The sequence below is a fragment of the Pelecanus crispus genome, chromosome 3 (assembly GCF_030463565.1).
Source record: "Pelecanus crispus isolate bPelCri1 chromosome 3, bPelCri1.pri, whole genome shotgun sequence".
Taxonomy (NCBI): domain Eukaryota; kingdom Metazoa; phylum Chordata; class Aves; order Pelecaniformes; family Pelecanidae; genus Pelecanus; species Pelecanus crispus.
The window spans coordinates 17570134-17583538 of record NC_134645.1 but is presented as its reverse complement, the minus strand read 5'-3'; positions in this window follow the sequence as shown (position 1 = coordinate 17583538).

The window sequence follows — 13405 nt, the reverse complement described above, 5'->3', positions numbered from 1 at the left end:
GGCTAACATTTTGTGGGCCAAGGAAAATTCTCAACATTTGCAATAACCTTACGGGGAGGGAGGGGAACCCCAGCATTTTGTTGCCATATGGTTTTGGCTGATTTGTGGCTTTAATCATTTCCTCTTGGCAGAGGAGTATCCAGCTCCCTGTGCTCTCTACCAGGAACTGATTCATGGAAATGGAGTTTTCCCTCAGCGTGTCGGGAGAGCGAATATCTGTGTGTGTTTGAGAAAGCCAGTGACCTAATGTGCAGATGATGAAGGCTTCTAAATGTGGGGGGAAAACCCATATTTAGCTATTTTAAATAAAGCTTCTCATTTTATGCATCAGTCAATTGGAGGTTGATCTATTCTAAATCAGAGATTTGTCTGCCTTGTTGCTCATAAATTGCAATGCTGGTGACCTGAATGCTGTTGTTTTACAGAGGTAAGTGATGGCTGGTAGTGGATAGAGCTGATCAGATACCATGGTGATAAGCCTGATATAAAATACAAACCTTGGTCTTGCTGTCAGCTCTGTGCAGATCTTGTGTCCTGTGTTGATATAACATCATGGCCTTAGGCATCATCATCATCTAGGCTTGAACCTGAGATTTGTGGATCTAAAAGCACAACCTGCTATGAGCTGGAGGCTCAGGCAGGCAAGTGCACTGTGACTGAACATGAGGTAAAGTGTATTTGTGTAAGCTGCAATGAAAAAGATTTAAGCAAATACATTTTTATCTCACTTTTGTGACAGGCTAAGTGTGTATGCACTCTGCCACTGCAGCTCAGCAGATAAGCAGTGTCTTCTTGAGCTGTAGCAACTAATCAAGTACCTGAATGGTGAGCTGAGGGGCCCATCTTTGTTATCATGAGACTGAACTGTCTCAGTAGTACTTGTGATCCAGCCACAAGAAGGAGACAGCTGCAGTAGGCAGGGGTTCAGACTGTTTGCAGGAAATCCAGTTGATCATAGTGGAGCTCTGGGGGGGTCCAGGGATTTGTGTATTCAGGGGCCTCACAGGATGGGTGCCTCTTGAACGTTAAAAGTGTCTTGGCAAACCAAGCACATTAAATTATATGGTGTGTCACCTGTACTGTTAAAAAGTTGAGTTTTTTTCATGCTGTTTGTTTTCTTCTGTCATAGGGTTAAGCACTCCAAACGATGGAGCTTTCTCAGTATCCTTGGGAAGTTATTTCCTACCTTTAAAGATTAACATAATGGAATTTTTTCTTTGATCTCAAGCCTGAGTTTCATTGGCTCAGTTTTACCCTCTTATTCCTGGATACAAGGGACAATGGCAGGAGAAGTAGGATTTCTTGCATCAAGGTTTGGAGGCACGGTATCACTGTTGCCCCAGCTGTGGAGGAGTTGTGGATGGCCAGGCTTCGAAGCAGTGGTGCCTTTCCCTTATGAGCAGCAAACCTGCTGTGTTTTAGCTGTGTTGCCTGCTGACTGATCTTTGATGTTTTTATTTTGCAATACATCCCACTGTACAAGATACATGCATAGCTACAGCCCTAAAAGATTATCTGTATGCTGTTGCACAGGAGCAGGCTGCGCCCAAGGCTAAATCCCGCAGCCTAGCCGGGTATTAGCTGACAAGCAGGTGATACGCAGAGAACAAATGGGGAGCACAGAGGGTGTTTGTTAGGCTCCTGGGGCTGAAGAAATGGGGCTCTGTGCTCGGGAACAAAGACAATTTGCATTTAATTTTTCTGGGCTGCAGTGCTGGCAACAATGGGAGATGTTCATCTGTAGCATTAAACCGCTGTGCAGTCTGGGCTGAATGGCTGTCTTTGTTCAGGGCTGGAGCAGCAGGAGCACTGCAAACCAAGACCGAAGCGCTGTGTCGTACAGTGTGGCCACAAGCATGAGAGCAGGGAGAGAGAGAAACTGGATGCTGGTAAAGCCTACCCCATCCCTCCGCCTGTCCCAGGGGAGGTGTTCAGTGACCCTGGGAAGCCCTAAATGGAAACCAGCGCCATCCTCAAGTGGCTCTCCTGTGGGATTATGGTCAGTGCCCTGTCTGAGCTGGCGTTCACCTCTGCTCTGCACTGAGAAGGGGAGGAGGGGCTGGCTGCAGCTCTTCCCAGAGGACTATTGCGGAGGGTCAGGCAGGAGCAAGGCACAAGGTACATTCTGCTCCTGCAGCTAGCTGGGGCTCCATGCATGGTGTTGAACAGCCCTAAGTCTTACCTGGCTGGGACAGGATCTCCTCCCTGGATGAGGCCTTCAGAAGGTGGTGAGAAGGGCAGGGATGGAAATGGAGTGTGAAGCGTGGTGCAGAGCCCTGTTCCTCTAGCAGACACCTGAGTTCAGCCAGGTGTTACGTGGTGGCTGGGATCCCCCTCCAGACTTTGTTGTGGCAAGCTTAGCACTGAACCTCTCATTCAGCTTAACACCCTTTGCAGAGGGCCAAGGCTCGGAAAGTCCCTCCCCAGGGGACTCCAGGCACTCACTGGGCTGTGAAAGCAGGGTCCCCTCAGACTGGCAGCTAGCAGCCACAGAACACGTTGTGGCCACCAGCAGCGTTATCTTCCCCTCAGTCCCCAGCCTCCCTGCTCGTTGCAGCAGTCGTACTTCTGGTACAAGTACCAAAGCAGTGGGAGTTTGCCTGAGACCTCCACCAGGCAGCAGGTGACTGGTGGGGTCTTCTACCAGGAGTGATTTGCAGTCTGCTGTTGACCGCAGCAGGCGAGAGGGAAGTGTGGGAAGTAGGATCCTATTCTCTAGCCCCACAGAGAAATGGTGTTCAGCTCAGGGATTGACCGTGCCAAACGCTGTCTCAGAAACCTGAGCTTCTGCTGCCTCACCTACCCCAATGTACAGTGCTCGTCATGCCAGCTAAATGAGAAGCAGTGTTAATTGCACTGTGTGCTACTAAGCTTCTTTCCATGGCTTTCTGGAGGCTGATTAAGAGAGAGAAAGTAAAGCAGGGATTATTGGGATCCTGGTGGAGGCTCGTGGAAAAAAAAAAAAGAACGGAAATTCCTTGGAGGGGAAAAAAGAGGGATTTGAACAGCTGATGGCAAGCCTCTGCAAACAAACTGGGAGAGTTAGGCAGCAGATGGACTAACACTCCCTGGGCTTGTGCCAATGCATCAGATTGATTTTAAAGATGAAGCACCCACTGCCTGGGAAAGCAAGCTAGTAGCCCTGCGAGTAGGAGCGCTTCCTGGCAGCTGTTCAAACACTAGCTGCTTTACAGTTCGCTTTCGGTGCACCAGGAGTCGGTGAGAAACACTGGGGACATGAGATATGAAATATGACCAGTGGGAACTACGGACCAATAAAGGGATTATTTTTGTAGGGAGTATTGCATGGAAAATAATGTCCAGTTGCTCAGAAACTCACAGTGCAAAATTAAAGGACCAGGAAAGATCAAAGGGCCATCAAGTCAAACTGTGCCTTCCAGCATGGTGAGTGCTGAATCTTTCAAGCAAGGGTGTAGACTTCTCTGGAGTTCAATTCCAGAGGGGAATTTTTTTGCTGGACCTCAGCTGTAGACCTTGCTGTAGATCAGCTTATGTCCTGAGGTATAACTGCTGTCCCGAATGACATCAGCTGTGTTACGGACATCTACCATAATGCGTTTGAACTGAACTCACAGGGTACCTCACTGATGGATTTGGATACATACAATGACAAATACCTCCCTCTCCCACACCATCCCTTTCCTTCTACAGAAACGATATGAGCTGAAGTGGTTTATTTTTCCCTCCTGCACTTTTCTCAAAATGAAATGAAAAAACCCCTGTTGATGAGATAAAACTACTGAATAATAAAACACGTGAACACTCTTCAGTAAAATAAGCATTTCCACAGCAGTTCATTCCATTGGATTATATATATATGTATATGTAGTATAGCCTGATGGTCCACCTAAGTTATGAAGGCTGTTCCATGGTTCTTCCTCTTAATTGCCCATTATATCTAATTTGGTTCTCTTTTAAGTATGCCATACACTGATTTTATGGTATGCATGGCAAAGAGACATAGACTCAGACTCTGAGCTGGACCAGCTCCTGCATCTTGAATTGCCCCTTGAACACAAGCTTATATAAAGTTAATAATTTTTTAGGCTGATAGTACAACATGTGCAGTTGTGATTAGAGTCTGTATTTAAGACTCAGCTGCCGAAAAGACTTCAGCAATGACAGGCTTACAAGTATTTCAGCAAAAGGCTGACACAGATGTGGGGTGGGCTGGGACTGCCACACAATTTACGCTCTGCCCCAAGGAAATGCCGCCCCCCACCCTGGCATGGCACCTTCCTCCGCCTCTGTTGGCGTTGCAGCGAAGGGTGCTCGAGTTTGTCATCCTGCCTCCTCCTCCATCCCAGGGTTTCTGATGCAATAGAACCGGAATGAGAAAACAAGTATGATGCAGCAGGCTTGGCGAAGCACGGCCGTGGTGAATGCAAAAAGCGGAAGGAGGCTGGCAGCAGAGGTCTGATATTGGGGGTTTCAGGGGCAGAGGTGTGGAAAGGTAAAGAAGGAGCAGCATCAGCTGCTAGTTCCCATTGATGAGGAGTTCCCCCATTCCTCTCACTGTGCTGCGAGTTGTTTGCAGCCAGAGTAGTCTGGAGAAAACCAATATCCAGCTGTCAGTCAGAGCTTGGATGGCTTGTGGCTTGATGTTTGCAATGGTGTGTCTTGACTTCTGAGTAGCTGGGGTCTTGCTGAAGCTAGAGAACCTGATCGGAGAGTATTTTCAGTCAGACTTTCAGCTTTAAGTTAAGACAGACTCTTATCTGCCCACTTAGCTGACAACTGCAGGTCTGGGGGCCGGTGACTTGGTCTTTCACTGCTGGGGCATTTGTTCGGATGTGCTCCACATGAATAGCATGACAGGCTCTGACAGGCTCTACCAGCTGTTTGGCCATTTATGGCCTTGTGTAAAATAGATGTGGTGGTCCCTAGAAAGCCTGCAGGAATTCAGCACAAGGACCACTAGGCTCAGACAAATATCACTTGAGCATTCACTAAATGGGCATGCATCCAGATTTACCCAATTCAGTGAGACATGCTTCTTCTGGTTCCCAAAAATAGCATCCCATCAACTGAAGTCCTCGCTTGGTCTGCTTTACTACAAGACTGTCATTAAAATATTAAAACAAAAGTTACTTTCCCCGTTACAGTCCTCTGATGTATCCCGCCAGTTTTACTCCATTGACTTCAGTGGAGCAACGCTGGCGAGGAGCTGAGACAGCCTGATGGTGAGTCTGGTCCTGCATTTGCTTTAGCAAACTCATTTAATGGATTTCTAGAAGCAGGAATGTCATGGTAACTGATGGGAAGTGCATCAGGTAAGAAATGACAGGTTTCTGACTGATAGCCAGGCATGTTAAAGATATGGGTGTTTACTGGCAAGAAGTGTTACTGGAACAAAACACTTTATGATTCATGGCAAATAAATGTAAACATAAAATTATTTTGTTTTGCTTTCTTCTCTCCTGGTCACTGAGGACGCCTGATATAAACTGTTACCTACCTGCTTAGAGAACAGAAATGTTTTCTGGACAGATTCTGAGGCTGGTAACACCAAAGTCAACCTGGAGTCGTGCCCCAGCACAGTCCATGGAGTTCCTCTGCATTTACACCAGCATTGTAGATGAGCTCCTGGCTTATGAGAGCAATCAAAGCTAATCGACGTGGCTAGAATTTGAAATTTCAAATGCTTCCGCTGAATGGTTCATGAGCAATCTACAGGCTAGGAGTTATTTGCGGAAAGTATCCAGCAGTTAATTTCAAATCCCATATACATTTGAGATGTTCATAAGCTACTTGCAGACAATTTGCAAACAGAAGAAGAGGCTAAAATTCATCAAAATAAATGATCTGCCATGAATTATTCATTTGGCTCCCATCAATCATGCCAAATGTCTCCCTTGTTGTTAGTCTCTGCAAAGAGATCAGGGATTGAATTTAGCTTAGAGACAGAAGTATGCTTTCACCCCTAGAGGTGCTTCTTCAAAGCAGACTAGCGGCATGTAGGTGATGAGAATAAGAAAGCTTCGTCGGCACAAGCCGTTCCCGCTCTGTGGATAAACAGCAGATTTTAGCCAGCAGGGCTGTCAGGCAGGCTGCTTCCACAAGGACCATTTTTACAAAAAAAAAAATAACCCCAACCACCAAAACGAACTCTGAACTTGAAGGGGAGAGGAAAAGAAAGAATTTGGCATGTTTTTTGTAAACAGGAAAGGTGTCTTTCAGCCTATCCTAGCAGCAGGCTGAGGGTAACTTTGCCTTTTAAGGTGGGAGGGTAGAGTACGGGTGAAGGGAAGTCTGCATCACTGAGAAACAGAAGCAGCTATCAAGACCTGAGAGTGTTTCAGGCACCAGCATGGCTTCCCTTCCTTGCATATGTAATTCATTTCTGGTCATGGGCACGCTCCCATAACTAGCAGAAAGGAGACAGCAGAATTAAACAACTAAGTGGTGTCCATGCAACATCTTAGAGAGAGGGGCTGCAGTGGGAAGGCTCTGTACCACTTAGTTAATATAGTGGAAACCATATCCAGATACAGCTTTTTTTGGGAACAAAGGTGGCTAATTAAAGGGAAAGGGCCTCATTCACGGCTGTTTTGCTCAAGTTGACAGCAGAGAAATATAGCTGACACCAGCTGCGTTTTGATAAATGGTGGTGGCATAGCGCAAATAAGAGCACTAAGAGTAAATAAGCTGGTTTACGTTGGGAAAAAAAAAAAAAAGCTGAGTTTGATTCAAAGGCAGTGCATGTAGCAGCATAAGATCTCAGCACTCAATGGGCCCTCGTATGAGGCTCTTATAACCTGGATTTAGTTGCAGCATGGACATATTATCCCTGGTTTTTCAATAAAGGCATTGCTGTGGCTGCGTGTGCAGTGACAAGCCAGACCCAACTCTCCAAAGCCTCAGCCCAGTGCCTGAGGTGCTAGGTTACAGCTTTTACTGTTCAGAAAATGGAAATAAATAGGGCTTAATAGAGTTTAGGGAACTGAAATGCCACACAGCTGAAAGAGGGGCATCTAACAGCAAAACTGATAAGACTGTATATTGAAGCAATCTCTTTGCACTTGAATTCACATCTTGTGCTTTGCCGTGAGCCCTTTACTTGGGAACCACTCAGCAACATTTAATTTAGACAAGTGTACCTGTCATCTTTGACCTGTTGCTTCTAACCTTGGTATAACACAGACGGCTTGCTGGGGGTGAGCGAGAGGGGCTGGTCTCCCAGGCTGGGAGAGCTGAGGCTGCTGGCAGCTGCCCACCTGCCTCCATGTGGTAGTAGGTGGCCGGACACTTTCTCATTCGAGTCCTGGTTTGGAAAGGAAGGTCTTGTACATCTCCAGGAGAGAGCAGCCAAGGTCTCTAAGAAAGGTCATGTGGAAGAAATGCTGATTTATTTTTTAATAATCTTGCCTTCCTTGCAGCAGATTAGGAACAGGCTCATCAGCCAGGTAGCTGTATTTGAGTTCATTTCCCCTCTATTTTAAGCTTTTATTTCAGTCTATTTGACCTAAAAATTAATTCTAATTTACCATATACAAAGTAACATATTTTGCTTTATGGTATATTACATGCACACAGCTTCAAGATCTTAACATGCTCTTGTCACCCATCTAAGGCAGGCTGAATGGAGGGCTCAGCAGGGTGCTGGTGAGCTGATAACACTGGTGTCATGAGAGGGGAGGCAGCTTGTGTCTGTAATGGGGCTAGCTGAATGCCTGCCAGCCTGTGCCCACCAAGGTGCCTGTCCCTGCCTGCCCCGGCATGCCGCCCCTTTCCAAAAGGCTCCTTGGCCCCGGAGCCAGGTTGCAGGCAGCAGTCTGGCAGAAACAGGGAGCAGCAGGAGAAATGGAGGAGCAAGCCCCGTTACACAGCTCAGCGTGTCTAAAATGCTCACGTTTTAAGATTGCCACAAACTGTACAGGAAGGGAACATTCAAGGCAGTGTGGCTGAACCAAGCCGTGAGCCTGGTTTATGTGTGAGGTGACTTGTTTCCCTTGCCTGCCTCTGCAGACCAGCGCTGCAGCGAAGGCGTCGACAGAGCAGATGCTGTTACGTGACGGGTGCAGGACCGCTGCGGAGCGATCCTGAGTGAGCCGAGCCCAGACCTTGCTCCTGTCTGTTCCTACAGCTGCCTCAGTGCCTCGTCTGCCTGAGGAACCCCACCACGAGCATCACTGCCTTCCCATGACGTCCCCTGTTCAGTGCAGGCAAACCCCGTCCTGTCCCCTGCCTCCTCTTAAGGTCTATGCTTCAAAAGCCTTCTAAAAGGGGATACGGCCGCTCTTTCCTTCTTCTTGGTCCAGCTGACCCCTTTCCAGGTCCCTACCCCAGATTCACACCTTTCTGCCAAAACCTTTTCCGTCCTGGCATTGACCTGGAGGCCACCAGTTAGTTCTGAGAAGAGCCCAAGTCCCGCTCAGAGGCTGGCCCCGTCCCATGCGGTGGATGGAGTTGATGGGGAGGGAGGGGACGTAGACCTGGCTGAAGCTGCTGTGTCGACACCCCCAGTACTACCACGTGGTTGGGGGCCGTGGGGACCTCCAGGGCGGTACTGGGGGGAAGCAGGAGCAGGGCAGGGTGGCTTTTCTCGGCAAGGATTGTCTGTGTTGCTCCCCGGGACCTCCTGTGTTGGGTGGCTGTGCACTGGCGGGGAGGGACAGCCCTGCGTCCCCAGCAGTGCTCCCCAACTATGGCTGCTGAGGGGGGACACCACCCCCCTGCAGAAAGTCCCTTACACCCAAATCTGGGGCAGTGCTCTCGTGTTGCAACTGGTGGTGAAGGGGTGGGGGATGCTGGAGGCTCAACAGTGCTAAATTGCTTTGCCATTAGTGATACAGACTCTGTTACCTCAGTTACCTCATGTTTCATTTTAAATACATTTGCTTGCAGACAGCAGTTTTGCAGCCTTACTTACATTGCCATAGAAACAATCTTTCGCATTCCTCTATTTGTTGTGCATTTTTGTTAAAGGCTCGCTCTTCTTTACTTATCCACTCCATCTTTTCATTTGCTGCCGCTCTCTTCATTATGTCCTTCCAATTCCCTCGCCTTCTAGCTTGCTGTGCTACAGCTAAATATTTTTCTCAGTAAAGATACCCAGCTCACAGCCTCTTACCTGTATAGTTGTCAAAATGTGCCAGTGACGTGCCACATGGATAAGGAAATTGGGCTAAGTGTGTGCGAGCGCACACATGCCTATGCCCACAAGTGCCAGGATGAGGAGAGGAGAAGGAGGTGGGAAGAAGTGTGATAATCTGGTATCAGACTGGTTGCCCTTGACAGTAATGAAACCAATTTTAACTTCTGCTTTGTGACCAGGGAATGAGGCTGCCCATCAGATAAGGGGCTGTGGGACTCCAAGGGATTTCTTGCCTGGTTCATTTATGCTGGGAAGGAGTGCTGCTTAAAACTTCTGTGCTCTGTGTAATTATAAGAAGACAAAAATCTTCTTGGGCATGCTGATTAGATGGAGAGATTTTATGATGAATCATTCTCCCTGGTGGATTGCGTTTGGTTGTTTGCTTTAGAAAGGAAAAGGAAGAAAAAGTAAAAAGAAGATGTTTAGGGCTTTTCTGATTGCAAAGGGTGACTTTTGCTAACACCCGGATTATATCTTGTTTCCCTTCTGCTCTGCTGTCATTGGCAGGAAGTGCCCAAGAAGAAACGAGAGCCATTCATGAAAAAAAAAAAAAAAAAAGCAAATATATTCAGTGACGGATCACACGTAAACAAATACGTCTTTTTTCCCCCCATTCCTCATGGGAGGCTGCTCTACTGCTGGCAAAGGGATGGGCAGTGATGCATCCAGGATCACCTTGCATTGCCAGTGCTGGGCAGGGCTGGGGTCAGACTCGTCTCTCCTCGGACACAGGGCAGGGCTCTGCGTGCCAGGCTGGGCTCTTCTCCTGATCTGGCCGGAGAAGCTCCCAACACTGAGCTGGCGTTGCTGGCTGCGGGACTTTGGGAATGTTTCATCCAGCCTCTGTTGTATTGCACGGTGGGTGAGGGAACGGAGGATGTCACCTGGGCCTCTGTATTACCACTGTCTATTTTCCTCTTTTTTTAAGTTTTGTGTTCAAGAGAAGGGTTAACTGTGTTACATTAACTCTTCAGTGATACCTCTTCTCATTTAAATTCCCCTTCCTCAGAGATGCAGACATTCTGTATGTCCAGGCAGTGAAACTGTGGCAAGTGGCTGGAGTGCATAGGAATCCTAAAGTCCTGCTTGTCTTGTGTGACAGCAGGATAAACAAAACCAGAATTTCTCCTCTAAACAGGGCAGGAGAAGAAGCATTAACAGCTGTAAGAGTGTTTGGATCAACATCAGGAAGGCACATGCAGCACAGATTCAGTTCCTTCCTTCCCTTGCCTTTTGCGAATCCTTTAGGGGCATCAAGTGCAGCGATGATGGGGGTGGATGGAGAGGACAAAAAGGGGAAAGCAAGACAGGATTTAACTTGATTCTTCCCACCCTTCAAAGTCTTCTATTGAGGGGAGCATGCTCAGGAGAGTTTTTGATTCTTGCTTTGTACAGATATGCTGGGCTTCTCTTCACTTTTTCCCTTGGAGCAGCCATGCACCAAAATCTGTTTATAGTACATAGTTATTACGATCAAACGTAACAGTAATAGCACGTGGCAGTCTTCTCTTTCCTGAATCAATTTGTACCATGTATGAGTCAGTCCTGTCAGATGAAGTGAACTGTGACAATGCCTATCCATCCATCAGGACAAGTCAAGCTATTCATACATTTACTCCAAGGACATCTTACTGCCTTTAAGAATTTTTCCTGTGGCAGAGTTTCTCTGTTTTGCAATGCCAAATGTAAGAACTGTGGGGTCACCAGGTTCTTCAAAATTGTGAAAGCTGCATTAGCCATGTTGGTGTCATCTAATCACTTGTATTTCTCATATTTGGCTTCCCTCCAGTGTTGTTTTCTTTTTCACATTTTTTTTTTTTAAATCTCATGTACAGGGAGCTCCTTTCCTCATGTGCTGTATGGATGTCATACAGAAACTCACAGCTGACCCATAAAGATGCTCCAAGTGCTATTAGCTAATGGCAGCTATTAGGGCTGCTGGCCTACTGGTGTGGAAGAGCAGGGGTTTTTAGGATAGAAATGCACACTTTTTCAGCCTGGTAATGATGCAGTGCAAGTTCATTATTAAAAGTGAGTTACAGTGGGGGGGAAAAGAAAGACCCCAGAACTTTTGCTCGGAGGGTCTGAAACATGTATTAGTGCTAGAGCAGAGCACCTTCATCCTTCCTGGATAGAGCAGGGCCAGCCATGGGCTGCTGTATGCAGTATATCCCCAGCAGAACTTGTTATTTCTAAAGATATGTCTGAAGGCTAAAATCCAGGGTACAAATTCCTCCCTTTTATAACTCCATTTGAAGTGGCAGTTACCATAATCTGACTCCCAGGTGTTTTTTTGTGTCAGAACCTAATTTCTCTACTAAGGAGGCTCATGGTGCTTGTTCCAGCATCCTGAATCCACAAAACCCTTCAGCACCTCAGCTGCAGCTATTGATACTTTTTGTTTCCTAAGTTATTTTTCTCTCCTATCCTCTCTAGAGACTTAATTACACAAGAAGCAGCTATATGAAGGATCAATAACTGACTTAGAGCAAGTGATGCTTCCACATGGCAGCATGGTGGGTATCAGTGCTTTCTGATACTCAGACCATTAGGGGAGCATCCTGACCAACTCCGACCTCCACTTCCATTTCCACTGGGCTCTTCTAGAGCATGCTGGCTTGTCAACAGGTTTATTGATATGGTGAACTACAACTTCCTCCTGCTTTATGCATCCTTCCCTACAATGACAGCAGTCATGCCCGGTAAGATGACCTCTGTCACTGTAGGAGAGAGCTGTTTTCTGCTGTCACATCGACCCCAAAAATGCAAAGAGCTGTCTTCATTCAGCAGCCAAACACGTTTGGCTGGACAGAAGAGAGCACAATAAATCCCTTTGGTGAGTCCCTGGATGGTGGGTGACAGGTTGTCATTCAAGTCTTATACCACAGTTTTGTTTTCACACTACTTTGGCCACGTTAGGGCAGCCATGGAGAGTTGTTGGTCCTTCAGAGGTAAACAACGTTTTGGTTGCAGAGTAAACGGATAGTCCTTTTGCACCTCCCTGCTGGAGAAGTGGCTCTGCTGGCGAGGGAAGGGATTACCTCAGTTTTTCGCTGAACATTTGGGTTTTTTTAGTAAAAGACGTTCCATTGCTCAGGCCAAAGATGCTACGTGACACATAGCAATGAGGCCTTCTCCAACACAGACACTGCTGCCCTTGAAGGACCCAGCCCTGTAACTAGAGACTGCTGAGTGAAGGAAGCCTTTCCTTCCCTGAGCAGACTTAGTGGGGCTGTTGTGGATCTCCTGGAAATAGTGACTGTAGTCTGGGTTTGTAACTAGGTAATAACGCAGAGAAGATCGCATGTGCCGTTAAGTACTGCGACGTGTAGAAAGAGACTGTAGGCTCAATCTCTTACTCGCACTTACTTAAAATGTTCTCCTCTAACTAAGCAATAAGCTGTGGTAAATCACCCTTTTATACCCTGATGCTTTAGTTAAAATGTTTCATTAAACAGCTCAAATTGAATGTCTGGAAAAGTTTATACCTCCCACAAATTCTCCTCTGCTAATGGAAAAGTCATGTAAACAAGCATCACTTCATTATATTCATTGTTCCAATAATGCCCCTTCCAAAAAGACTTGAATCAGAGCAGTTTAGTCCTTGTCTCCGTGTAGTTTATCTTCTGGCCATTTTTACTGGGGGGAAAAGTAAAAGACACCCTGAAAATACATTTGTGTGAAAAATGGTCGCAGTTTGCATGCTGCGTGGTCTCAGCAAGCCTTTTGAATGGCATGTTTAAAAACCAGTTGCAGAGCACACATTGCCTCCTGGGGCTGATGCAGCCACTGAACTTTCTGCCCCGGTGCCTGTTGTGCCAGAGTGTGGTCAGTGTGCTGGCAGCGCAGGGGTCAATCAATACCCCAACGCCATGTGAAGCAACCAGAGTCTGAATTGCCTTCCAGCGAGTCGTGGCGCTGCGGCCTCCAGCAGGGTCATTCCAAATTTTCCCTGACTTGTAAGGTGTTTCAGGCCTGTAGTTTGGGTCCATGTATTCAGTGAGAGCCAAAGTTAACCCCATAAGGTAAAAAATAAGGGAGTTTATCCTTGCATGAAAGCTTATAGAGAAGGTAACTTATAATCACAAAAAATTGTGTCCCCATTACATTCCTTCTTTCCCATCATTTCTGGTAGATTTGTGCAGTGGTTATTCTCTGTTCCTACCTAGTGGGCAAGGCTGGGTGGATCTTCCCAGGACTGGGGACACGCCGGTGCACTGCATTTCACTGCAGTTGCTTTTAGGGGTTTTGACTGTACAGAGCTCAAATCCTCTCCGATGACTGACC